The 27,502-nt window shown below is 43.0% G+C and overlaps 1 protein-coding gene across 4 annotated transcripts in view; it reads right to left on the minus strand.

Moving 5' to 3' along the window:
• Positions 1 to 26,646, minus strand: part of PHC2 (polyhomeotic homolog 2) — a 91,971-nt gene extending 65,325 nt beyond the window's left edge. Inside the window, exon 1 of one of the 4 annotated variants that reach the window (XM_053920068.2) lies at positions 26,558 to 26,646. The gene's annotated coding sequence lies outside the window, so the exon portion shown is untranslated. Of the gene's footprint in view, positions 1 to 25,721; positions 25,932 to 26,557 lie in introns of those variants that run through there. The other 3 variants (XM_024554541.4, XM_045190800.3, XM_024554543.4) reach the window with 3 other exon arrangements.
• Positions 26,647 to 27,502: the final 856 nt, after the last annotated feature.

Here is a 27,502-nt window from a genome sequence, read left to right on the forward strand (position 1 = left end):
ATTTTCCCTAGCTCGCTTTTCCCCTGGCGGGCCACAGATCCACAGGGGTAATGCAAGTCTCCAAGTCATAGAGAAAGAGGCTGGTGTGCCCTGCGCCAGCAGATGGATCTGAATGGACAGCTGATTTCAAAGGGGTGGGGAAAGAGCGAGGGGAGGAGTAAAAGGGGAACTAATGCAGTCAAGTGCAATATGGAGCCCCTATTCCCTGAGCTGCCCCATTTGTTCTGCGTAATTGCTTCATTTCCACTGGCAGTACATCTCAAAGTGAATTTCATTACTGGTGCCTTGGATATCATATTGATTACCAGTTTCATCGATTCTTATCTTGCTAATTAGCATATAAATTAGCCATTTGGGGGAAGCATTAGGCAAAATTGAATTTTCTCCTTAATCTTCTTTCAGAAGGTAAATGAAAATGGATGCGGCCTGTTAAGGCCCACAGCCTTCCTCTGACACAATCTAAGTGCTGCTCAGGGCCACCAAACCCTTGTGTCGAGAGGCAGAGAAGGCTCATGGAAGAAGCTGTCCTACCCATGACTGATATCGCTGCGGTCAGACCCCTTCAGAGCAAAGAAAATTTGAGGCAAAGGATAGGCTTGCCAGCTGAGGCATGCTCCCCCGGGGGAGACACTCTGAGCTGACTGGCAGCAGTGTCCCCTCCCGCACGCACTAGGAGGAGGCCCTGTGATGCAGCAGTCTCTGTAGTGTTCTCTTCCGAGGCTGGGACTGCGAATGCCCTTCTGCTCTTTGGCTTAGTGGTGAGGTGAGGGATCTGCAATCAGATGAGCTGGGCTGGCATGCCTGTGCTGTCTCCTACCAGTTATGTGATCTGGCGCACTTTAACCTCATCTGTAAAATGGGAATGATCACAGCACTGACTTCGTTGGTAGGAGGGAGCGTTAGAGAGAAAATGTTTCAAAGTGCCTGGCACACAGATGGTAGCATTCTTCAGCACAGAAGACACTTAGGAATCAGGATGCCAGGGCTCTCCAGTGGGAGCTGCTCAGCTTTAAAGTAATCATTACTCCAAACTCCCAGGTGCTTAGTTCCTAGAACAGGTCACAGGCCAGTAGTGAAGCCAGCTCGGTCCTTGACTATCAAGACACAGCCATCAGACCAGCCTGATCACATCAGCTGGGAGCAGGTTGGAGATGAAGAATCTTGGGCCCACCCTAGGTCTGCTGAATCAGAATCTGCATGGTAACAAGATTCCTGAGTGATTGAATGCAAAGTAACTTGAGAAGCACTTAACTTATCCCCTGCTATGGGGTGAATGTATGTGTTCCCCCAAATTCTCATGTTGAAACCCTACCCCACAGTGTGATGGTATCAGGAAGTGGGGCCCTTGGGAGGTGATTAGGATTAGATGAAGTCATAGGGTGGAGCCCTCGTAGATGGGATTAGTGCCCTTATTAGCGCTGCAGGAGAGCTGACTTTCTCTCTGGCTCTTCCCCATGTGAGGACACAACAGGAAGTTGGCAGTCAGCAACCCTCATCAGAACACAACTATGCCGGCACCCTGATCTCAGACTTCCAGCCTCCAAACCACGAGCAATAAATTTTTGTTTATAAGCCACCAGTTTATGGGGTTTTTTTTGTAGCAGCCCAAGCTAAGACATCCCCTTCATTAAAACCTCACATGGTTAGAAGGAAGGGACTTGAAGATTACCTAGTCAAAAACTGAGTCTTAGAAAGGTTGGGTCACTTGCCTAGAGTCAGTCCCTGGCAGAGGAGTTGCTCAGGTGAAGGATGAGCATCTTTTCTCTGAGATTTTAATTTTTCACTTGTATTTTGTGCTAAGAATATTGTGGCATCTAACCCAGATGCTTTTCAAAATACATACAATTTGGAAAATAAAGAAAAGCAAACATGAGAAAATGGTATCCCCCAAGTGTTAACAATGGTTGCTCTGGGTGGGATGTTGCTGAACAACTCCTGGTCATTTCGAATCTGGTGGAGCTGGTCTGTCCACAGCATCTCGCCATCTGCTAACCAGGGCTGGAGGCACTCCTGGCTTCCCAAACACACAATCCAATGCGTCCAGGGGTTATGTGGTATTTTTCGGAGCTAGAAAGCACACAGAGATGGGAGGCACCCGTTCCTAGGATCATCTGCCAGCATTGCCTATGCAGTGTTCTTGGAGCAATTCATTAAATCCAGTCCACCTCGCTGGCCTTCCTGAGTGCTGCTTGGATGGTAGGTGAATTGGTAAGAAAAAGGTACAACAGAAAAATAGAATTGCATTTTCTCTTTTGTAAAATACAATATGACCCATAAATACAAAAAATGTGCCTTATTAATATTCACAAATTAAAACCACAACAAGATAAAATTTCATATTCATCAGATTGGCAGCCATTTTAGAGTTAGACAGTTTCAAACATCGGGGAGGATCTGGGGCAGCGGTAACTCTCATTAGAGAGGGTAGGAGTATGAATCCGGATAACCACTTTAGAAAACAGTTTGGCACTTCACAGTAAAGTGGAGCATACCCATGTCCGATGCCCCAGCAATTCTACTCCTATGTACGCACCCATCCGAGAAAACTCTTACATAACTTCATAAGGCAACATGTATGATCATGTTCACGGTGGTGCTGCTTGTTATAGCAAAACTGGAAGTGAGCAAATGTCCATCGAAGGCACAAGGCAAAAATAAATGGTGCTACAATTCAATAGAATACTATACAGTGGTGAAAATGAGTGGTGTGTAGCCTCATGTATCGCTGCAGGTAACTCTGGAAAACAGAATGCTGAGCAATAGCAGAAAGATCCAGAGGAGTGGATGCAGTGTGATTCCATTCACACGGAATTCAAAACCAGTCAAAACGGAAAAGTATGTTGTAAAAATCATAGTATATTGTTTAGGGAATCACTCATATCTGGTAAAACTATAGAGAAAAGCCAGGGAATATTTTTCACAACAGTCGCCAGAAAGACAGCTCTGGGTAGACAAAGAAGGTAGATGCAGCCTGGGAGGTATCTTTTAAGGCTCTGTTAACTTGGGTCATCAGTAAACATTGTTCACTTCATAATTATTCCTTAAATTCTACATATACATATTATACATTCTTCTGCATAAACATTTCACAGTAAAACCAACGAAACAATAGGCCAAGTGTCTACCTACACAAAGGCACTGCAGGTGCAAAGACGAGACTGACTCAGATTCTATTCCCGCTCTGCTAAAATTTCTTACACCGAGGTCGGAGGCTGTCATGTCACTAATTCTAATAAACGTTTGAATTCCTTATTTCCCCTAACATCTCAGCAGCATTCAACACCACTGAGCATCCTTCTCCTCTGGCTTTCATGAAACCATGTTCTCCTGGCTCCTCCTTCTCAACCTCCTTCAAAGGCTTGACTCCCACCACCTCACCATTAAGGGTTGGAGTTTCTCAAGGTTCATCCCTGGAACCTTGCTTCTTCCTACTCTATCCCCCCTTTTTAGGCTCTGACACCCGCACCTATGACTTCAATTACCGTCTGTGTGTCAAAGATTTAAGTCTCCAGCTCAGACCTCTCTTGTGGGCTCTAGGCTGATGTACCCCATTATCTCTACTTGGGTGTTTCAAAAGCCTCTAAATATTAACCTGTTAAAATGAAACTTATGATTTTCCTCCGAAATGGAGGTTTTCTAATGTTTTCTCTCAGTGGATGGCACTACCAGGAGTCCTGCACAAACATTACTCCATGAAAGCAAATAGCCTCCCCGCCCCCTTTTACAGAATGAAAGAGCTCACTCTCTTTTATTCCTAGGAAAGGGTTGAAAACAAGGAAACTATTTTGATTATAGCTCTAAGTAGGAATAAAACCTTTCAGAACGCCCGACACCACTTGGCATAGAAGGAGCTCAATAAAGTTAGTTCCTTTCCCTCTAATTAAGATTTTTGCTGAACCGCAACAGCATGACTATATAATTATTTTCCTCTCTCCTCCTTTTAGCCCATTGTACACATTTCCTGGTTTCTTTTTCTTTATACTATATTTTTATACACCATATGTTCTTAGTTTTATTTTTCTTCATTTGTTTCTACTTTTCTCCTTACTTCCATCAGCTCACTTCTCCATGACTCACTCAGAAGATGGTATTTCAATCACCCAGTGTTTATTGAGCACCTACTGTGTGCACTCTGGGACAGAGAGTTGAGCAAGATAAAGTTCCTACTCTGTTGGAGAATGACTGCTGGCTATTTTAGACTGGTGGCCAGAAAAGGCCTTGCTGAGGATGTATGTTATAGTTAAAGCTGAGATTGAACTACAAGGAGATAGCCGTTGCATCTCAGAAAAAAAAAAAAATGACTGTTGAGTGCAAAGTCCCCAAGTTAGAAAAAACTCGGCACGCTTGATGGCTGCATAGTGGAAAAGCAGCAAGTGGTCTAAAATAAGAAGAATGGGGTAGATCACCCAGGGTAAGAAGTTGGAGTTCACTCACTTAGGAGTGTATCCTTTTTGATGTCTGTAGAATCTACAGGCATGTCTTCTTTTTTATTCTTGATATCTGTTATCTTTGTCTTTTTTCCTTCCTCAGTCTTTATAAGGATTTCCAATCTTATTAGTCTTTACCAAGAACCAACTTTTGGTTTTGCTGATCTGTGAATTAATTTCTGTTCTTGTTTTTCTTATTCCTTCCCTTTTCTTTCTTTGGGTTGAACAGAAGGGTTATATAGAAGTGTATTGCTTCATTTTTATATATTTGGGACATAGTGTGTGTTTCCAGTCACTTTTATCTTAGTAACATAATTATATAATTACACTGTAGTCAGAGAGCATAATTACGTGATTTTAATCCTGTGGAATTTGCTGAGACTAGCTCTATGGTCTGGGATATGGTCAACTTTTATAAATGTTCCATGAGTGCTTGAAAAGAGTATGCATCTGGCAGTTGTTAGGTATTGTGTCCTATGTATGCCTATTAGTGACATTTGTTAATTATTACTCAAAACTTATGTATTCTTACTGGGGGTTTTCTTGACAGCTTGTAATATCAAATACTGAGAGAAATGTGAACATAAAACACTTCAAAAAGTTGTCTTTGTCCCCAGAGTTCTGAAAATTTTTGTCTCAAGTATTTTGATGCCATTTTATTGGCTGCATATAATTTTAAAATTCTAATATCTTCCTGATAAAGAGACGTTTATTCTTCTGAAGTAACACTTTTTATCTCTAGAAATGTTTTCTGAATTAAGATAGTTTTGCTTATCAGTAATGTAGCTGTGTCAGCTTCCCTTTGGTGTGGATTTTCATGGCGTTTCTTTTTTACCATTTTTAAGTTTTCAGACGTTCTGTTCACATATCAGAGTTTCTCAGCCTCGGTGTTATTGACATCTTGGGCCTGGTAATTCTCTGTTGGAGGGGGCAGTCCTGTGCCTTGTAGGTTAGCAGCACCCCAGGCTACCAGATGCCGACAGATCCCCCTCCCCCCCAGGTTATGACAAGCAAAAAACCCTCCAAATGTTCCTTGGGGGTAAAATCCCCCCAGCTGAGAACCACTGGCTTATACTGTAGGTGTCTCCTGTAAATAGCAGACAGGTGAATTATTATGCATTGTGACAATTTTTTGTCTGTCAATGGGAAGATTATATCTATTTATATTTTATATAATCATGACAAACTATCTCAATTTTTGCTTGCCTCAAAATGGCTTTAAATTTCCTTCTGGGATATCCATTTAAGCTCAGTTTTCCTCTGACTGGGCCCACTGACGGGGAGAACAGAAATAAGTAAAACTTCAAAACTGATAGAGACACACTGAAGTCATTTTACTCGCTTCTACATAAGTGTTACTAGCTCGTCTGGTTATTTCAACCAAATTCACACAGGGAACCTTCGCGGGGCAGATGCTGCCCACTGGCACGAGCGGGAGATACCTTGGCGGGATTTAGAAAAAGGCACTGCTTTCCCTAAACAGACGCAGCCCGGAGCCAGGCATCGGTTCTGGAGACTGGAGTGAGGACTAGGTTTTGGCTCCACTTACCCCTTGGCAGGGGGTCCTTGTAAAACAAATACTTTGCAGGAAGGAATTTGTGGAAGCCTTCCTCTTCTGGCTTCCCTTGCTGCCATTGGGAGTTTAGCCATCGGCCTGCGTGCTACTCCTTTCAAGGTAATCGGTTTATTTATTGATTGGTCGAAGATTTATCTGTCGTTTCACTATGATGTGTGGATTTCTTTTCACGTGTCATCTTAGGACTCATTAGGCTTCTTGAGTCTGTGGACTGGTGGTTTTCTGTTTGAAAAAAATTCTCAGCCATGATCTTGTCAAAGATGCCTCTGTCCCAAACTGCTTCTCCTTACCCTCTGGGACTCTCATTAACAGCATGTTAGTTCGGCCTTTTATTCTGTCCTTCTGTCTCTCTCCCTGTCTTACAGATGTCCTCTCCCGTTATGTCCTCTGCTGCCTTGGGGACAATTTCTTCAGCTCCATCTTGCATCTCTCTCCTCAGCTGTGCCTATTCTGCTAATACGTATGTTCACTGAGTTCTCACGTTGGGTTATTTCTCAGCTTTACAAGGTCTCTTTAGTTCTTTTCGAAATCTGTTACAACATTTTCTATAGATTCCTGTTCCTGCAGATATTCAAGCTCATTAAAAAAAAAATCTCATTACATGTAGTCGGCACATCTGTTTTATAGTTTAATAATTGCAACATCTGAACTTTCTGTGGGACTTTGTGCTGTCTGCTGTATCTGTTGGTTATTACTCAGGCTTTCTTGTTATTTTGTAGAACTGCTTATCTTTGACTGCTGGTCATTATAATTGAAAAAAATTATTTTAAAGATTAATTTGAGTGCTAGGGTAATGGTACCATCCTCTAGAAAGGATTTTCCTTCCCGTCTGCCAGGCACCAGGGGACACTGCCGGTTTGGAACCATTCTGGGCTGAGTTAAGAGTTTGACATTCCCTGTACCACCTAAGTGACGCCAGTTTGAACGGCCCGGGGGCTGGTTCACTCCCAGTTGACTCTCAGTCTGCAGGCGTGGCTCTTCAGGGTCCCAGCTTAGAGAAGGGGAGGGTTTCTTTGATTTCTCATCTAGGTTAGGTTCCAGGTTTTGATTCCGGTCTCCTCTGCCTTGTCAGGCCACCAAAAGCTCAGTCTCATTTCACAGATTTTTCTTCCAGACTAGCAAATATCCTTAGAGGAAAGGAGGCTTTGGGTGCTCAGCTTCCACTCTGGGTTCTTGCTTACCCTAGATTTTGGCCCAGTACTATCTTACTCTTTTGTCAGCTCTTCAACAAAAGTAAGAACTTTAAAAAGAATATTTCTCTCCACTTTTGCAGCTGTCCTCCGGGGTCCTACTTAGCCCACTATTACCAGAAATGAAAGTTCCCAGATCAAGTGTGATGTGGAGCCAATAGAAGACTTTTAAACGGGGGAGAGAAGTAACCAACTAGTCTATTTTGGTCACATTCTGTCAGACTCTGTTTATAAGCAAAGGGATAACATGTTAAAAACATTGACCCAAAAGAAAGTAACAGTTTGAATCATGTGCATTTGGTTTTTGTGTGGTGTTTGCTCTCTCATGACGAGACAGAATGCTCTGGAAGAGTAGAGATCCTTCCTGCTTTGCCTAAGCATCCACCCTTTCCCCAGGACCCAGGACAAAGAGACCAAATACCAGTCTTGCCTAGTTTGTCATATCCCGGGGCTTCTGGGCACGTGAGAACTAGATTCTCAGGAGCCCATCTCTTCCCTCATCTCCCACCTACCTGTGGTAGGACAGTAGCTGAATACTGAGAGCAATAAAAACCACTTTACATCAAGTTTGAGGGTTTAATCAGAGTGTGAGGATGTATAAGCAGGTAAATGCAAACACAGAGTATGATACTGTTCAATAAAGTCCAGCTTAGAAGTCAGCCTTTCCTCATCCACCCACTGTTGACAGGTGTATAAACTGGAGGGAAATACAAAAAATATGCATCAAGAACCACAGTTTTTTATAGACCTTTTGATCTAGTGATTCCCTATTTATGAACTGGCCTCAAAAGTAGTCACGGGTGTTCCCAAAGACTCAGCTACCTGAATGATCAGAGGAGGGAAAATCGGAAACTTAAAATCCCATCAGAAGGGGGATAGTTACTGTACTTTTATGTAGTAGAATACTCTATTTAATGATGCAAAAATGTTCACAATATAGTGATAAAAGCAGTTTATGAAAGAACATGGTAAGATCCTTTTTTTTTGTAAAAAATATATATGCACTCATAAAAACTAGGAGCATTTAAAACAAAATGTTAACAGCATTACTTTGGGGTGATGAGATAATGGTTATCTGCCCCCCCCAAGCTTTAATACTTCCTTTCCACCCCCAAATCTTCTATAATGAAAATATATTATGTGCATAGTAGAGAAAATCGATTATTATAAAATAAACTAGAGTTCCTTCCCCTACGGATCCATCTAGTTTCAATCCACCTATCACTGATTAGCAGATAAGTCTATACTCTCCTAACTCCATCTGTCTCACCCCGCCTGGTCCATATACAGCTTTCTCAGTTTTTTGGCCAGCCTGAAAGGAGTGACATCCACCCATCAGTGGTGGGTAGGTGGTTCATAATATATATTTGTCGAACTGAACTGATGGCTAAAAGCCAGGAATTTAACGGTAACAGAATGTCACATACTTAAAATGTGATCGTTTTCTATTAAATAATAACCTCAATTTTAAACTATCCTTATGACATTATGGCATCTCTCACAACCAAACTAAATGGAAGTATCCTGAGAGAATACCCACAGGGGAAGTTATTATTACCGACCCCACGTATTTTCCTGGAAGGTCTGTCTGTTGTATATTTAGTAGTCCTGTGCAGTTATGGTCAATAGGGCTTAATTGCGTCTGCTGCTGAATTGCCTCTGTTGCACGGAGAGAATCAGCCTGCCCCCACTCCTTTGTAGAAAAAAAAAATAATGCCTGAGAATGAGCTGGAATTTCCAGGAAAAGCACAGCAGCTCAATTTAAGTCCCTGTGGGATTCCTGCACTGATGTCATTTTCAATATGCCTTACTCTTCCCGTCTGTCTGGCATGATTCGTCATCTCCCTCCTCACTGGTTCACTGCTTTTCCTTGGAGAGCAGGCTGTCTTTGTGAATGACTCGCTCAGGGAGCATGTGCAGTACAAACCCAGAGCCTCACTCCACGGGAACATAAGAGAAGAAGATAAAGAATGGGCTGAGAGCGGCAACTGAATGGAGCAGGTCATGCTTCTTCTCGAAGCTGAAAAGGCCAACTCTGTAAGAGAGTAGATGAGAGCACCTAATTGGGTTTGACCCCACAGGCTGTGTGTGCTCAGAGAGGGCTGGGAAACGCAGCTTTGCACATGAGAAGGGCAGTGAGATTCCAAGGCTGCTATCCAGACACACTAATTCACTCATCTGCTGATTCAATTTTGTTTGTACAAAAGGTCTGTTGAGGCAATGGGCAGATGAAGCCTTGAGAGATCACAGGCTATGCAAATAGAACCTTAATGGAAGATTAAATCAGCTGATGTCCCCCTCGGTGCTGTTTCCATTTGTAGGGCTGGAACGGGCAATAGGGAGGATGAATCACTCTGACTATATTTAAATGCCTCTTTACAAAAATGCAGTCACTACAGCAGGACCAGTAATTCCTAGTAACAAACAATAAAAACGCCTACCTATAAAGAAAATGAACATCATATTATGGTCATCATAATTACAGTTGACTAGCAAACATGATAAAGCAAGGTACCAACTACGGTACCAAAAGGAGGTTCCTCCTTTTCTTTATCACCAGATGAAGAACCAAGCCATGTCTGAAATGACATCGTTTTTTTAAAGAAAGGAACCTACTCTCAACATGGAAGGTCCCTAGAAAAGATATTAGAGACTTCCACTTAAAAATGGAGAAGTGGGGACCAGATTTACCCTCTTGCCTTAAAGAGCTAAAAAATTGAACATCATATATAAAGCAATGTTTTTCAGACACTGGTTGACAGACAATGCAGGCCTATGATTGCTGAGAAAAGAGAAAAAAACAAAGTAAGCCCTATGTGTGCACCAGCTCACTGCCTGGAGGCCGTCTTTAAGATGCATTGCAGGGACAGAGAACCCAGCCAGAGCTCAGTGGTTTCACTGAGTAGAGGAGAATGAGATTAGAGATCCAGAAGAGCAAAGCGGCTAGAATTTGTGGGGCAGGGAAACAGCAGGAAAGGTGCTGCAGCGAGAGACAGACAGACAGACAGACAGACGCACTACACAGTTCTATCAACCGGCATGCCTCCTTTGAGTCTTTGAGCCGAGGGTGGATTTGCATGTGCATGAGAGGAGCCTACTCAAGGCTACTGGAAAGGAGTAAGTGGAAAAATTACAGGAGTTCACACGGGGCTGGGAACAGCTTGTGTTCACATAAATCAGAGTAACAAGACCTTGTGATACAAGAGAAATTAGATAAAAATCCTCAGAAGGGTATTGTCATAGTAGTGGGGGCTAAGTTGCTCCTAGAATAAATGCTACTGTGTTTATTCCACAATAAAGCCCAAAAGTAATCCCTGAAAGAATCAAACTTATTCCAGGTTATTTAACTATACTCCAAAGGGAAACCTAGCAACCAAGAACATAAAATTAACAATGTCCAGTATTCAATAAACAATTACCAGGCAAGCAAAGAAGTTCATCGACCAGGAGAAAACAATATAAATAAAAACACACCCAGAGCCCTGGCTGTACAGCTCAGTTCATTGGAGTGTTTTCCTGCATAACAAAGGTTGTGGGTTTGATTCCCAGTCAGGGCTCATACCTAGGTTGTGGTTTTGATCCCCTGTTGGGGTGCATATGGGCAGCAACCTATCAATGTTTCTCTCTTATATCTTGTTTCTCTCCCTCTCCCCACCCCCCCTTTTCCTCCCTTCCTCCCTCCCTCTCTAGGCATATACTCAGATGGAGATTAAAAAAATTTTTTTAATCCCCAGAAATGATGGATATGAAATAATTAGCAACAAGGATATCAAAATACCTTTAATAAATATACTCCACATATTCACGAAGTAGAGGAAAACATAAATGTGAGAACAAGGGAAAGGATATGTAAAAATCCTGTAAACATCCAGAGAGTAAAATATAACATCTGAAATTAAAACTGAACTGCATTAGACTAACAACAGATTAGGAACTTCAGAAGAAAAGATCAGTGAACTTGAAGACACAGCATTAGCAACTATCCAAAATGAAGCACAGAGAGACAGAGGATAGAATAAAAATGAACAGAGCATCAAGGACCTGTGGGACAATATCAAGCATTCATGAATTTGTGGTTGAAGGAAAATCCATGGAGGAAGGGCATAGAAAAAAAAATTGAAAAAACAATGGCTTAAACATTTTCCAAATGGGATGAAATCTGTAAACCCACAGCTCCAAGGAGCTCCGATCCAAGTAGAATAAATATAAAGAAAATTATTCCAGGGAACATAATAATGAAATTGCTCAAGTGATAAAAAATAGATCTTAAAATCAGCCAGAGAAAACAACAGACATTACAGAGGACCAAAGGCAAAAATTAGAGCAGATTTCTTATCTCAAACTATTTAAGCCAGTGGGCAATGAGTAGACATCTTTAAAACACTAGAAATAAAAAACAACCCTGTCAACCTAGAATTCTTTACCTGGTAAAAATTTCTCTCAAAATGAAGGTAGATTAGAACTTTCCAAACAGAAAAAAATTGAAAGAATTAATTCCCTCATGCATGCACTACCAAAAATGTTAAAGGAAGTTCGTTAGGCTAAAGGAAATTGAAAAAAAAAAAAGATGAAAACACAAAGGAATAAAAATAATGTCCAGATAATAAATAAATTGGTAAATATAAAAGTCATGATTTATTAAAGTATCTTCCAAAATGTAATTGACTAGTTAAAAACCAGCATATTAAATAATATATATGATAATAGCACAGAGGATAAGAGGGAAGAAACAGAAGTATATAGTTTTAAAGATCTTATATTATCATTGGGGGAGGTCATGGAGAAGACATGCGTGCTGGTTGACCTAGAAGATGGACTTGGGCACCTAGCGGCTCCCCACCCACCCCTATCCTTAGAATTTGTGTTCCACTTGTCTTGTTGCATTCCCAGAAGGTGCACCAAAGATATAGCCTTGAGATAGAAATGTGGTATTAAGACTATCTGGACGGTCTATGTGATTGAACCCAGTTGAAGGCTCTATATAAACTTTTAAGATTTAGCAGGCAGGTGTGAAGAACTACTTGTCTTGTGGCTGCTCAAGGCAAGCCTTTTAACTAAGTTCTCTAGCTCATTAAAACTGCCACCACCAGTCTGAAAGGGTCTGCCTCCTTCTCCAGTCTCTGCCTGCCCTCTGTGCATGGGGGCAGGTTTCAGATTACACCTGGGAAAATCCTAAGGAGACTGTGAACCAGCAACTACACACAAAGTGAGAAATGCTATTCAGAGACAAACAAGGATAAGTTAAAGATGTGTATTATAAACATGGAAGAAATTACTAAAAAAAGATAAAACAAGACATACAGGCAAGAAGCCAAAAATTAACATAAAATGAAATCATAAATAAGAAACTTAATAATCCAAAATTGGGCAAAAAGAGGAAAAAAAAGAACAAAGAACAGGTAGGATAAATAGAAAACAAAGAGCAAGATGGTCCATTTAAACCCAACCATATCAATAATTACAATAAATGTAAATTGTTTAAACATCCCTATCAAAAGGCAGAAAATTTCATATCGGATTAAAAAGCAAGACCAAACTATATGCTTTCTACAAGAAACCACTTTAAAAATAAAGATGTATATTAGTTAAAATGAAAAGAATGGAAGAGCTATACCATGCAAACAATAAGAAAACTGTAGTAATCATATCAATATCAGGCAAAGTAGACTCAGAACAAGAAATAATGCCAGGGAAAAGGAAGATCGTTTCATAGTGAGAAAAGGGTCAGCCCATCAAGAGGACACAAACCCAAATGTGAATACACCCAGCACCAGAGCTTTAAAACACTTAGAGCAAAAACTAATAGAACTAAGAAGAGGAAAAGACAATTTACTGTTATAGAGATTTCAATTCTCCCCTCTTAGTAATGGATAAAACAAGTAGACAGGAAAATTAATAAGATATAAAACACTTGAACAACACTACATGTATATGTTAAAGGAAGTTATATCCATAAAAATATATAAATGACAATAGAATACATGTTCTAGACCATAAAATAAGTCTCAATACATTGAAAAGAATCAAAATCATACAAAGTATAACAGACTTATACTTGAAATCATAACAGAAAGCTCCTGGGAAAACCCTAATATTTCAAAACAGCATACTTCAAAATAGCTCATGGGTCAAAGAAGAAATCATAAGGGATGTTAAAAAATATTTTGAGCTGAATGAAAACAAAAATATTACATATCTAAATTTATGGACTATAGCTAAAGCAATACTTAGAGGAAAATTTATAGCATTAAAACACCTATATTAGAAAAAAAAAAAAAGGAAAAATCCCAAATCATTAACCTCAAGTCTACCTTAAGAAGCTAGAGAAAGAAGAGCAAATGAAGTGCAAATAAGTATAAGGAAGAAAATAATAACAAAATAGAAAAGAGAAAAACTAGGCAATGAAATAAAAAGCTATTTCTTTTAAAATATCAACAAAATTGACAAAGATCTAGTCAGATGGATCAGAAAAAAAAGGGAGAAGACACAGATTACCAATAATAGGGATGGAAGAGATCCTACAGACATTAAAAGGATAAGGTAATATTATGAATCATTTTATGCCAATAAAGTAAACAACTTAGATGAAATGGACAAATTCCTTGAAAGACACAAGCTATCTGAGCTCACTCAAGAAGAAATAGATAATTTGAACAGCCCATTATCTTTTAAATAACCTGAATTCTTGGTTTAAAACTTTTCCACAGAGAAAACTCCAGGCTCAGATGAGATTATTGGTGAAAACTACTAAAGATTCAAGAAAGAAATAATACCAATGCTATATAAAATCTTCCAGGAAATAGAAAAAGGAAACTTTTACCTACACATTTTATGACGCAAAAATTACTCTGATACCAAAATCACACAAGGGTATTTAAAAAAGGATATTAAATATAAAGGATGACAAATGGAAGATTATAAATTCAGTGAACATAGCAGAAAATATAGAGAAGAGGAAGTAGCCAGAGGCTTGAAAAGCATTTAGATGTGGTCACAGTGTCCTTTGTGGAATTTCTCCCAAGTGCAAAGCCCTACGTGGCACGGTGTTTAAGAGCGTGAGCTTGTGGAGCCAGACTGTCTGGGTTCAGGTCCTGGCCCCACTACTTACTAGTTACATAACTTTGGCCAAGGGACCTAACTTCTCTGTGCTTCAAAGTTCCCACTTATAAATGCATATAATAGAACCCTCTCCGTGGTTGTTATGAAGACTGAATGAGTAAATACATTTCAAATGCTTAGTAGTGCCTGGTGCAGTGTAAGCACTTCACAAGTGTTTGCTGAAATTATTATTTCTTATACATGTTATATTAGTTGGTTGTCACCTTTATGAAGTCATGATATTTGCCCCCAAAGTGGACTAAGCAGTATAAGAAGTGACTGTTCTCATTGCATTAGTTGTCTATGGCTGTCATAACAGATTACCATGAACTTCATGGCTTAAAACAACAGAATTTTATCCTCTCAGTCTTGGAAGCCGGATATTCACTATCAGTTTCACTGGGCTGGGGTTAGCAAGGCTGCATTCCCTCTGCAGCTTCCTGGGGAGGCTTTATTCTGGACTCCTCTGTGTGCTGGTGGGTGCCAACACTCCTGTGCTTGTGGCTGCTGTCACCCCAACCTCTGCTCTGTGGTCACACTGCCTTATCTTCTGTATGCATCAAACCTCCCTCTGCTTCTCTCTTATAAAGACATTCGTGATTGGATTTAGGGCCCACTCAGATCTCCATGATAATCTCCCTAAGTCAAGATTCTTAACTTCCTCACATCTGCAAAGATTTTTTTTCCTTGGAACATCTACAGGTTCCAGGGATTAGGACCTAATTATCTCTGGGTAGCCATTATTCCACCTACCACACTCATCACTAGGAATAGATGGATCCTATGTGGAAATTACAACATGAATGACTTCAGTTTTTCCTTAAGAGACAGGGGAAGAGATGGACAGAGGGAGAGAAACATTGGTCACTTGCTTCTTGCATGCACCCCAATCAGGTACCCATCCCACAACCTAAGCATGTGCTCTGGCCGGGAATTGAACTGGTGACCTTTCACTTTGTGGAATTATGTCCAACCAACTGAGCCATGCCGTTCAGGGCTAAAGGAACATTTTTATAAAGGACATTTAGCTTTTTCCACGACAAACCTGTTAGGATATGCAACCACATTCCAAGGCACAATCTAGTCACTTGGAGGTAGGTCCCCAAACCATAAGCACAGAATCCACGATGAACTCTAACACCTCTACAGGGCTAACATGCGATCTCAAGTCTATAAAATTAGACAAACATCACAAACTTTGGGAGGCGGTGTTCCTAGAAACGTACTGTGCCTTCTTGTGATCCAAATAAAATAGCTTACTAAAATGAGTAGTAAGAATCAAGAAAATTGGGAGAAACTGGAGTTGACAATGGCAGTGATGGCTGAAGGAGGGCTGAAAACTGGCTCGCTCCAAAGGAGCACAGGCACCTGCACTTGCGCCCTGCGTCTCTGCCCTGCACTGCGCGGCAGTGACCAACTTCACTCCGGGCGTGAGGCTGAGTCGGAGATCTGGCTCTACTAAGTCTGAGGGATATGACCTTGGACACATCATTTCACGCCTTTGAGCCTGCTTCTTCATCTGCACAGGAGTAATGAGTACCTACCTCACAGAAACTCTGTGAGGATTAAGTAAGAACTCACTTAATGTTTTAGCACGATGATTGACATACATAATAAGTGCTCAACAAACTGTAATCACAAATTATTATTATGTACTAACTACTACTATTTCTAACAAAACTCCATCTTCTATTGCGGTAGAACTATTGTCTCATCTTCAATTTCTTTATTTTCAGGGGTGGCGGTTTTCCTTTGGGGGACTGTGATCTCAGAAGTGACAGGTATTAACACCACATAGAAAAAGCAAAGAAAGTAATGATCCTTGGGGGAACAAGAAGAATGAGGAGGGCAAGGGCTCTGTAAGCTAGTGAAGGACAGGAAGTAGGGCCCACAGAGTGCCATGGGTGACTAAGAGTGCTAACCCATTGCCCTTGAGGTTTGGCGGAAACAGGAGGGTAAATCAAGAATTTAAGTAGCTGAAGTCTAAAACAGGAATGCAATCGATTCATTCTCTGTAGGAGTTCAGTAACTGATCAGAACTCTGCACTCTGGCCAGACGGAGGTGGAGAGGAAGGACTCGTGGCGGGGACGGTAAGGTCACCGAGCGCCCGGACGAGGGAAGCACAAACTAGCTCATTTCCGCGTGTCAGAACACAGGTCCTAGGACTGAGAGGAAGCAGGAGATGGACCAGGAGAGCTGAAAACTCAAGACAGCTTTTGTTTAGGACAAATAAAACACTGCAGGTGACTCCGAGATGTGGCTGGTGTGTTGTTTCCCGTAGTATTCCAGCAGACAGCCCAGTACCCGGAGTACCCTCAATAAACCTGGTTTGAATGAACAAATGTGCAGGGTGTGGCAAAAGTAGGTTTACAGTTGGGAGTATGCAACAGTTTATTCTTGTGTCATTATTTATTAATGATTGTATTATTTTCCATATGAACATCTGTAAACCCACTTTTGCCCCACCCTGTACATATGCCATAGTAAAAACGGTGGCAGTGGATGAGAAGTTGAGCTGGAGGCTCCCCTTCTAACTGCGTGATTTGTCTCTAGTCTCACTTCTGTTCCACCAGGCTCCACATTGCTGATTTGACCCTCTTAAAAGGCAGATTTGATCACATTACCCCCAGAGCACTTCAACAGCACCCCACAGCCTCCAACACAAAGTCCAAATTCTTAGCACGACACACCCAGCCTACTTTTCAGCCCCATTTCCGCCTCTGCTCTGCTCGCACACTGTCCTCCAGGCGTGTCAGATTCCGCAGAACTCCCTGCGTGTGCTGTGCTCTCAGGCAGACACCCCGCCTTTGCACGTACGGCTGCTTCTGTCTGAGGTACCCCGTCTGCCTGAGCAACACCTCCTTATCCTTCAGTTGTCCTCTCAAGTGTCATTCTCTCCAGAAGGTGACATTTCTAAGCATAATTAAGTGATTTCGCCTCTAAGCTTCCAAAACACCGTGTCCCTACTACTTCTATGATGGCACTAAGTGCGACAGCATAATCAATGTTTCCATGTCTGTCCTCCTTTATAAACCTCTGGGGTGGCAGGACGGGGTTCTACTCATCTTTGCATCCCTAGCTACTAACACGGGGTACAGAATCTTTAAAATGTTTTTAACAAGTGAACAGATTTAAAAACCAAAACAGAAATGAAGCTTAAATACTTGGGTGAATAAGACCCAGCAGGCCCATTTCTCTTCCTAGAAGATCTTGTCACAGTCGGCAGCTGCAGCACTGCCCTCCAATTGTCTCTGGTTATCGTGATCAGATACAGGAGGTTGGGCTCCATACACCACTGGCCTGGGCCAGTATGACATTCCCTGTCTTCTATTGCTCCCAACCATGTTTGCCTTTAAGAAAGCAATTTCATTTTCACATGCTTTAGTGTTGCCGTCTTTTGTGAAGTAACCCCTAATTCAAAATGCTCCACAAGTCAAGCTCCTCTCTCTCACTCGAATTCTCATTTTCTTTCTCTCACGAAGTAGGGTGGACAGCCCCGGTGCTAAAGGGTGAAGCTAATCCGAGTGCAAACGTAGTGTGCAGCTTTAGGGAAGTTATTACATCGTTACATCGTTACATAGCTCGACAGCGTTCCTTCCAGCGGAACCGACCCTACTGTCTGGGAGGTTACAGGAAATAATAAAAGGTAAAATGTGTATAGTGCTTACTATGCGCTTCCCATGTATTAACCTGGTTAATTCTATAATTCTTTGAGGTAGTTACTATATTATCCCAATTATGCAAAGAAGACCTGAGCACAGGGAGGATGAAGACTCGCAGGGGCTGTGAAGGTCACCGTTAACGAGTGGTAGAGGCAGGGCTGGAACAACACGAGCAGTCTGGCTCTAGTGTTCCTGCTGTTAATGTTACCTTCCGCTGTCTCTCTGCAGGCCGGTGAAAGTCACCGTGCACGGTAAGAACTTCCGGTATGTGAGAGTATGAGAGGGGACGCTGAACAGTAGGCCTCAGACACGGGGATGTGTTATACATTTCAATCCCAGTGTATTTTACAGCCAAGATTTTAGATCACAAACCGTCCATCAACTATAGCTAAAATGCAAAGGGTCTCTTAATGGTTTTTGGCCATCGATGGCATGGGTTCGTCCTTCACTGGCACCACACCTACAATTCAGATGACCCTGTCACTAAGTGAACACCCACTTTGGGGTGTGGCTGTATATGGACCAATGGGTTAAGTTTTTCTCAGGAGTAATGACCTAAAAATAGGAATATGGCAGAATATACACTTGAGTTTATGCTTTTTCTACAGAAAAATGTTTTTAAAAAGGATTAAATATTTAAGTCCATATCACCCTCTATTCAAAAATATTAATAGATAAAATTTAAGGAACAGCCACCAGGGGTATACCTTCAAAAATATGAAAAAATAACCATAATTTCCTCTGGGCAATGTTCCATTTAGAAAGTGCTGAGTCACTTTATTGAATGAATGAATACACTTTCAGAGGTGGATTCAGAGAAGCTCCATGTTTCCAGATGTTTCCTCAGGTGGAATGGTGCCTCCCATTTGCTCTGGAGAACTCCACTACTCAGTCCTACTTCCAGAGGAGAACTTACTCCTATAGTCTCTGGAAGAGTCTGAAGCTCCCCCCCCCCCCCCCCCCCCCCCCCCCCGTCATCTGTACCTATGGTTTCTACAATACATTGTTTCATTCCCCCATCAGAAAGAGAACAGAGAAAGATCAGGTTACATCGCTTTCTGGGGCCTGTATGAATTCCTGTGAGGTTCTCTCTTCTGTCAGGAAAAGTTTCCCTGGCAACCATATTTAGACTGTCATTTGTCTCCCCCCTTTGATTTGCTGGTTGGTATAAAAATTAATTTGCATTGAATTGCTGAAGCTTACTAGTTAATCAGTTTAACAGACTCACAAAATTTTAGAACTTGGTTTCTGGCCCAAACTTGCTTCTTAAGGGGCTTGTCCCCTCTCATTTGCAATTTGAATGTAATTCTCTTCAGTTGAAACATTTTGACACATTTAATATGTATGCTGGATGTTTCTGGCTATAGGTAGAGAAAAAATATTCTCTTAAGGAAATCTGGCCTTATTAGTTAGGAAGATCAAGAGGGAAGAGGCCCCTTAGTTCTGAGTAAGCAAGGGGTCAAGTTCCCAAAGATGAGATATGATAAGAAGCTAGAAGACAAGAGTCAAGGACCCAGACAAAAACCCGGGCGGCATGAAATGAGGAACTCAGGCCTAGATTCTGGGTGATCAGGGCTCAGGACCTGGAAAACAGAAATGGGACGTGAATCTCAAGAATGGAGTGCCTTTAATTCATTCACCAAATATTTATTAAGCATCTCATGGTGCCTGGAGCTGGGAATACGGCAGTGTGTGAGCCAGACCCAGACCCTCCCTTCATAAAGATTATAGTGAAATATTTAAATAGTGAACCAATGTTGGCTTTGTTAGTAAACCAAGTCTCTTTGGGCTTGGGGCTCATTATATGGTTTCCTAAGAGGGCCAGAACCGGTTTCAGAGAATGGGTGAAGCAGAAACAGACAGAAACAAGTTCAGGAAGTCCTCCCGGGGGGAAGATGAGTTGGCAAGTCAACACAATGGCTTCTTTACAACTACACAGCAATGATACATAAATCTCTGGATAGGGAGATGACGAAGAGTGTATCTACCATGGGGCACAAGGCTAGTTACTTTTCTAGTATATGTGAGTTTTCTAAAGAACAGAGCATAGTGTATTTAAAGGTACAAGCTATTCTTATGTATATCGAACAGCCACTAAAGAGCACCTACTATATAGGTTCCAGGAGTGGCTTTAGGAATGAATTGCAGCTATGGATATGAAAAAGACATAGTTCCTTTCAGTTGCAACTATGTGTTAAAGGCTATAATGAGATGTTAAAGTACAAAGGAAGATCAGAGAGGAAAGGTACTAATTAATTAAAAGTGAGTTGGGAAATGCCTCCGAGATGTAATGCTTGAATTGAATCTTAAAAGAGAGAGAAGTTTGTTGTTTTAAGCTGATACATTTGGGGTAATTTGTTACACAACAGGAAACTGCTACAGTGCCTAGGGAGACTATGCTACCAGCACAACAGGAGAGACCATGGAGAACTCCTGGCCATCTAAACTTTGTTTCGTGATATATACCACAGGTTATACTTTAAATCTTTTTTTTTTTTTAAGATTTTCCTTTTTTTTAGAGAGAGGGGAAAGGAGGGAGAAAGAGAAACATAGATCTGTTGCTTCTCGCATGCCCCCAACCAGAAACCAGGCCTGCAACCCAGGTACATGCCCCAACTGGGAATCGAACTAGTGACCTTTCATTTTGCAGGACAACACCCAACCCACTAAGCCACGCCAGTCAGGGCTACTCTAAATCTCTTCATGTGTTTAAACTCACATATTCTTGGGCTTACCTGGCCCCTGTTTGGAGTAGAAAGTGAAAATGAGCATTCTGAATGGGAATGACACCGGCAACGGGAGGAAGCAACAGGATCTCAGGCATGTCTGAATATCCTCCACAGAGGAATCCAGGTCGGCTGGTGTTAGGATTTGATCAAGGGGACAACTAGTATCAAGTGGTGTCAGGATCTGGTCAGCACCTGGTTAAAGGATTACTCAGAGAGACCAGGAGTAACAGGAGCAAGAGGATGAGTAAAAGGGTTTTTGTTTTGAGGGGGGGGGGTTTTGAGAAGAGAGAGCAATAACCATGAAAACTAGAAAAACTTATTTTTTTTGTCAGTTACAAGTAGTGGCTGTAAAGCCAAAGAATGAGAGACAATATAAAAAATTATTTTTTTCTGGCTTTCATAATTCATATGGGAAACAAAGGCAAGAGTGGAACCTGAACATTCAAGACAAATGCGGTAAAGAGGCCACAGGATTCAAAGCTGCTGGACAGTCCCTAGGGTGGGGTGAAGGGGTGGCGTCAGCCTGCTGAAAAGGCAACAGAGCAGGGCAGACAAGGTGTGTTACACTTGTTCAACCCCAAGTTCTGTTTCAGTAGGTTGAAAGTGGTCTCCATAGCTTTCCACAAACAAATGGGAATATATGACTCCAAAGGCATAGAAATAAACTAATTTCTTATTTAAACTGGGAATCACAATGGCATCAGGACTGTTACTCTGTCCAATAATACTCTCAAGATATGAGGCGTGAGTTCTAGAAGCCATTCTGGCTAATTCCTTGCCTCTTTATTCTCTGTTCTCTTCATACTGGCCATCCACTTATCTTCAAAATATCTCCCTTTTGCCCTTTATACCAGGAGTCCAAAATGAGGCCACAGGAAAATGTGACTGTGAGCCATGACACAGCAAGGACATAAGGTTTCGCCACCAAAACAAAGCATACAGCACAGAATGCCTTCCCGGTGTCGGGAGACACCTTAGGGTATAACCAGTTCCATAATTTGTGGGGACAAGTGCAAAATGAAAATACAGGGCCCTTGTTTAAAAAAATTATTAAGAATTTCAAGACAGCAACAAAGGAGCATTAAACTAAGCACAGGGCACTTCTTAATGCAGGGCTCTGGGAGATTGGGCAGGTCACACACCCATGCAGCTGGCCCTATTCTCAGGGACAGTGTAGCTTGGTGCTTTAGAAGGGTTTTAGAGTTAAAGCTGGGTCCAAACCTCATCATCGCCACTCATTAGTCATGTGATTTTAGGCAATTTATTTAGCCTCTCCATGCTTCTAAGAGGTTGTGTGATTATAATCCAGTTTCGTAAGGATTAAATGGTATGGTGACTAGATGCATAGAAAGTGCTTGGCACATAGTAAGCACTCAATAAATGGTAGCTGTATTATTACTATTGTTCAACGAAATGATTATCGATGTAGTAAGTTTAAGAAATGAATTGCTGAACTGCTCTTCAGGATGAAAGAATGAGAATGATTTTTTTAGGACAACTAACATAACGGAGCAAACAGGGAAGATCAAATCTTTTGCTTGACTCTTCTGCCTCCTCTAACCACTTCCCTATTTCTCTTCCTTTTACTGCCACACACACAAAGGGCGATCTCCAGGCTGTCTCGGTTTGCTATCAGCATCTCCTGCTGCAATCCTCTTTAATCTGGCATTTAATATCCCCATGGCCATCCCCTGCTGAATTGAAGCTTTTATTTTCAGAAAGTTACTAATGACTCCCTGTTTACTAAATACAATGGACATTTCTCACTTTGTACAATTTCGTGCTGCTGACCAATTCCTCCAGCTTGAAACCTTCTCTGCTCTTGAAGGCTGAGATACTACACCTTCACAGCCCACGGCATGTCTAGTCTGGTACGTAACACAAATGGTTGGGAACAGAATGAATTTGCTGGGTGAATAAATTAGGGGATCCTTTTGCTTCTCTGATTCCTTATTTTTTAATGTATTGACGCCATTTATTCCCCCTACTGCCCTAAGTAAGTGTGGGCCATCTCCAAGCTTCAGCCCTTGGTCCTCTAGACTTTTATTCCTATGCCGTTACCACTGGTGAATGAAGCTAATCACATGGCTTCAATTATCACCTTCTATATATAAGACTCCCTGACTTCTCTCCTTTGAACCTTAGCCCCCACTTCCAAATACTCATGGGATGTATTCACTTACAAGTTCCTGTTATCACCTCAAGATATCTAGTGCTTAGCTTCTCTCCTTCCCTAAACTGGCTTTCCTTCCTATCTGTCCTATTTCTGTCCATCTTGTCGTGCATGTTCAAGGCTATATTAGATTCTTCCTTATTTCCTGTCTTCCATATCCAGTTAGTCCTGTTTCCTTTGTAATGCTTATTGAGCCCATCCCTTTTTATTTTCACTGCCATCACCCTACTTCAATTCCACATCCCCTCACACCTAGACTATTTTAATAGCCTACCAACTGGTTATACAGTTCTCTTTCCATCCCTACTAAAGTTTATTCTCCACGTTGTTGTTGAGAATCTTCTTAAAATACTACTTCAATGACCCCACACCTCCCTCACCAAGCATCTTCAGACTTTCCATCATGCAGGATCAAGTCCCAACTCTTTAGTTCTGTGTCTATTAAAATCTGGCTTCCACCAGCCCTTCCAATTCTACAGCTTCTTTACTTAAACCTTCTGATCTTGTCAGGTTGGTCAATCTGATCAACGGATCCCTAAAAATTTCCGTCCATATTCTGGCCCTATGTTTTATGAACATTATTTTTCCTGTTTGGAAATCCCTTCCACCTTCATTGTCTTTATATATAATAAATTTTGCCATGTCTCTGAAAAAATCCTTCCATGATAATCATAGCCCATAATGACCTTTCTTCTTTTTTTTTGAACTCATATAATAGCACATTGAGCACTTTGAAAATGTACTGAATTACTGCTTTACATTTGTGATGTCATTCAATCTTCACAACTCTATGAGAGGTAGGTCGCATTAGTACATAGGGAAAAAAATGAAGTCAAATAACTTGCCCAAGCCACAGAGCAGGTAACCGGTGGACCTGGGATCAACACGAGCAGGTGCTCAGTTAAGCATGTTGATGAGAAGACTGCTTGAACAGCACCTCTGATTCTCTAGCCCTTCAGCATTCTCACTCTCGGCAGTGCACACACAGTAGGAGCTGTCACCCCTGTGTCCCCTTCTTTACGTGGCTTTATCTGTAACATAGTTCAAGACAGGAGATGTGCCAAAAATTCACCACAATCCATTCTAAAAATAAATTTTGGCTTAAGCAAAGCTAAAAGGCTTTTATCTGATTCAAACATTAGGTGAGTTTGGTAGATGAGGTTCACCTTACTACCTCTGGACCCATTCATGCTGTTTACAAATGACCAGGAGGTAAAAACAGGCTGGCTAGTTGATGGCTTCTGGGTAAAATGGACTATTTACAGTTCTAGAGGTGGATACTAAGGCAGCAGAACAAGATTTTCTTGGCTCTGGTAGCTAAAGACCTTAGTAAATGAATCCTAGAAGAGAGGATCATGGGTGGAAACAGATCAAAAGAGGCTAATAGTAAGGAGAGAGAGAGACCAGAAGGTAGGCAGTACCGGAATTCTCTGTAGATGGGATGGTGCTGTCCTTTTCTGTCCCGTTGCCAAAGCTGTCAGATCCAGCCCTGCCCTACACGGCTGGCACCACATAACAGTGAGCTTTGTCATTTCTGCCCGATTCATGGTGTCAGTTCCGAACTGCTTCCCCTGACCCACATCACAGTCCAAACCTTGTCTTGCTCCAGATCCTTGTTGCTTCCGAGCTAATTACTCATTTCCCCAGGTCTCACCATTTGACCAGACGCAGATTTCACGTTCAGCACCGCCTCCCTGGTTATGACCATTATTTTCCTCTCATCGTATGATTTAGATTGCCCTCCCAGATGATGCCTGTCTGGCCACGCACTCTGCCCGGTTTCCAGGCCCTCGGCCGCGGATCTACAGCAACCCATTTCTTTCCCATGTCCATAGGGGGCCCCTGACTTGGAAAGACAGGAGTGACAAAGACCAGGAGTGAGGCTCAGAAAAACTGATGATGGGAAAAAGGTGGGGAAAAGAACAATAATAAGGGAAAGATCACTGGAAATTGTGCTGGGAATTAGAAATTCTAGGTCACTTTTGGGGATTTACTTTATTGAGAAAGGAAAAAGGCTATGGCTGCAATATAACGCCATTGCCTGGGGATACATACTCTTTAGGTGTTGCATTCACTGTTTCCACTGAGCTGGCTGCCCCTCCCACCCTTCCCAATCCTCTCTGCAAGGCAAACTCCTACTCATCCTTCAAGACCTTGCTTAATCATGATTTTCTCTGGAAAGCTTTCCTGGACCCTCTCTGACAGCTCATTGCTCCCTCCTCTGAGTTCCCACAGCTCTTTATATATATATATATATATTATGTTGTTATTGCTTTCATTGGCAATTTTTTTTTGTCTCTCCCACTATTTCTTTGAAGACAAGGATATATTATCTTATTCATCTTTGCACCCCCAAGACATAGAGCGCCTGGCATTTTGCTAGTGTTTGTTGTGTGATAAAAGAACAACATGGAAGTGCAATTTGCTCTTCACTTGCAAGAATCAAATTGGGTCCTGGTAATCCTCCTGTGTGACCACGTTTTTTCTTGATTTAGAAGAAATGACTTTAGACTCAAAAAGGAAATTCTAATGCTGTCGCTGGCACATTAGCCAGTTTTTCATCCGCACTGGTGATAGAGACATTTCATCCCCACACTTCCAGGAAGCTCTCAGAGCAAGCTTAATATTAGTGGCACATCACCCAGCCCAGCATTATTTCTATTGTAGAGGAAGCTAAATTACACTGTGTGTCTAAAGCCGCCACCAATCTTAGTGAACTGGTGGTGGTGGTGGTGGTGGTGGCAGCAGCGCGGTGGGCGGAGGAGGGGATAATTGAAAGAACACACTTCTGCAGCAGACCTGGGAGAAGGGTGAGGGAGGAAGATGAATTTAAATCTTGCCTTGTAAAAAATGTTAGAAACTCACGCAAAACAGACGCTTCCTCTGGACATGACAGACCAGATCCAGGTGTCCAGCAGCGACCTTTTCCCACGAGTGTCAGGTCATCACCCAGCACAGAAAACAAGGGGGCAGTGCCTTTTTCTTGGGCATCCTTCCTTCTCAAACCCGGCAAATCTTGGGGCCTGCTCTTCCTTGGGGAGAGTGTCCTCTCCTCCCAGCAACGACAATCCCCAGTTCCCTAGGCTGGTGCGCCCGCCCCCCGCCCCCCACCCCTCACACCAATCTTGTCTTCGTCCCACAGGGGGCCCCAGCTTGACTTCGGGTCGGAAGTGCCAGCGGCGGGACTGTCAGACGTAGGCTGCCGAGGTCAGGCCTGATCCCCGGGACCCCTCGCACTCTGCGGGACGAGCGGAGGAGACGCAGGCCGCGCCAGGCCACGGGCTGCTTCGGCGCGGGCCTCTGCGAGACTGGCTCGGTATCCACCCGAGAAACCGTGCGAGGACTGGTACTTCGGCCGGTTCCCCGCAGCCTCTCGCAAGTCTCGGCACCAGCGCCCACCCCGCACCCCCTCCGCGGCTGGGTCCCCACCCTGGGCGCAGCGCTGCCAGTCGGTCCGTCGGCCCCTACCGCTCGATGCCCCGCGGGACGCACGCCACGGCTCCCGGGACAGGCCGCCGCCCCCTACTTGTCTGTGCCCACGGCTCCGCTCCGCCCCGCGCGGCCCGGCGGGGTCAGCGCGCCCCGGCCCGGCCGTGACAGCTGGGCGCCTAAAGGGTTAAGCCGGCAGCCCCGCGGCCCGAGTCCCCCGCGCTGCCGGTCCGCCGCGGGCCGGCCCCAGCGCGCACGCGCCCGCCCGTTACCTGCGGTCGCGTTCGCGCTCCTCCTCCACCTGGCCTGCTCTCTCTAGGGGGCCGCCCCTCAGCCCGCCCCCTCGGCTCCGCGCCGCGCACCCTGCTGGCTATTCGGACACTGCCCGGCGAGGAGGGGCAAGGGGGCAATTACCATATATTAGCATACCAGCGAGCGTCACGTGGCTTCTCCAGCCAATGGTCACTCTGGAAAGGCGGGGAATGGGCTGAACACGCCTAGGTGCTGCTCCCGGCCTGAACCGGTGGCCATGACAACGGCTGGGGGTGTGGATGGGCGGGGGAGAGGGGAGGCACTGGAGCCCGGTGGAGCTTCTTCCCTACCTGACTGGGCTCCACGCCAAGACACCGAGCGCTTTTCCGTCCCGCGGAAGAAGAGGGACTGAATCTGGCTGAGTGCAAAAAGATTTAGTTTCAGCAAACATTTATTGAGCGCTCACCACGTGCCTACACTTTTCTGCAGAATATTATTCTCGGGATAACCTAGTGGTGTCAGAACTGTTAACCCCATTTGATAGAAAGGGAAGGAGGCTCAGAGAGGTTAGGTCACTCATCCAAAGTCACACAGCCACGCTAAAAGGCAATCTGAACATCTGAGCCCATTTCCGAATTCAGGCTGAGGACTCCCTTGAGTTATTTTCTCCAGCAGTGGTCTCCCAGCACCTCCTCCCAACTCCAGGTGTACCGAGCAGCTGAGAAAAGCCACAAACAAACTTTGTCCAGTTCGTTAGTGTTTCTTTACAATAACCTGTGAGGTTAGTAGGCAGAAAAGTTATGCTCATACTGCAGATGAAGAGAAATGAGGCTCAGAGAAATGACGTGACCTGCCTTAGGTCAAACAGCAATTAAGAGCTAGTGCTTAGAAACTATAATTTATGTATACTCAAGCTCGCTACTTTAGAAACTTTCAAAATTAATCTTAACATGGTGGTACTGCTA

Source organism: Desmodus rotundus, chromosome 3 (assembly GCF_022682495.2).
Source record: "Desmodus rotundus isolate HL8 chromosome 3, HLdesRot8A.1, whole genome shotgun sequence".
Lineage (NCBI taxonomy): Eukaryota > Metazoa > Chordata > Mammalia > Chiroptera > Phyllostomidae > Desmodus > Desmodus rotundus.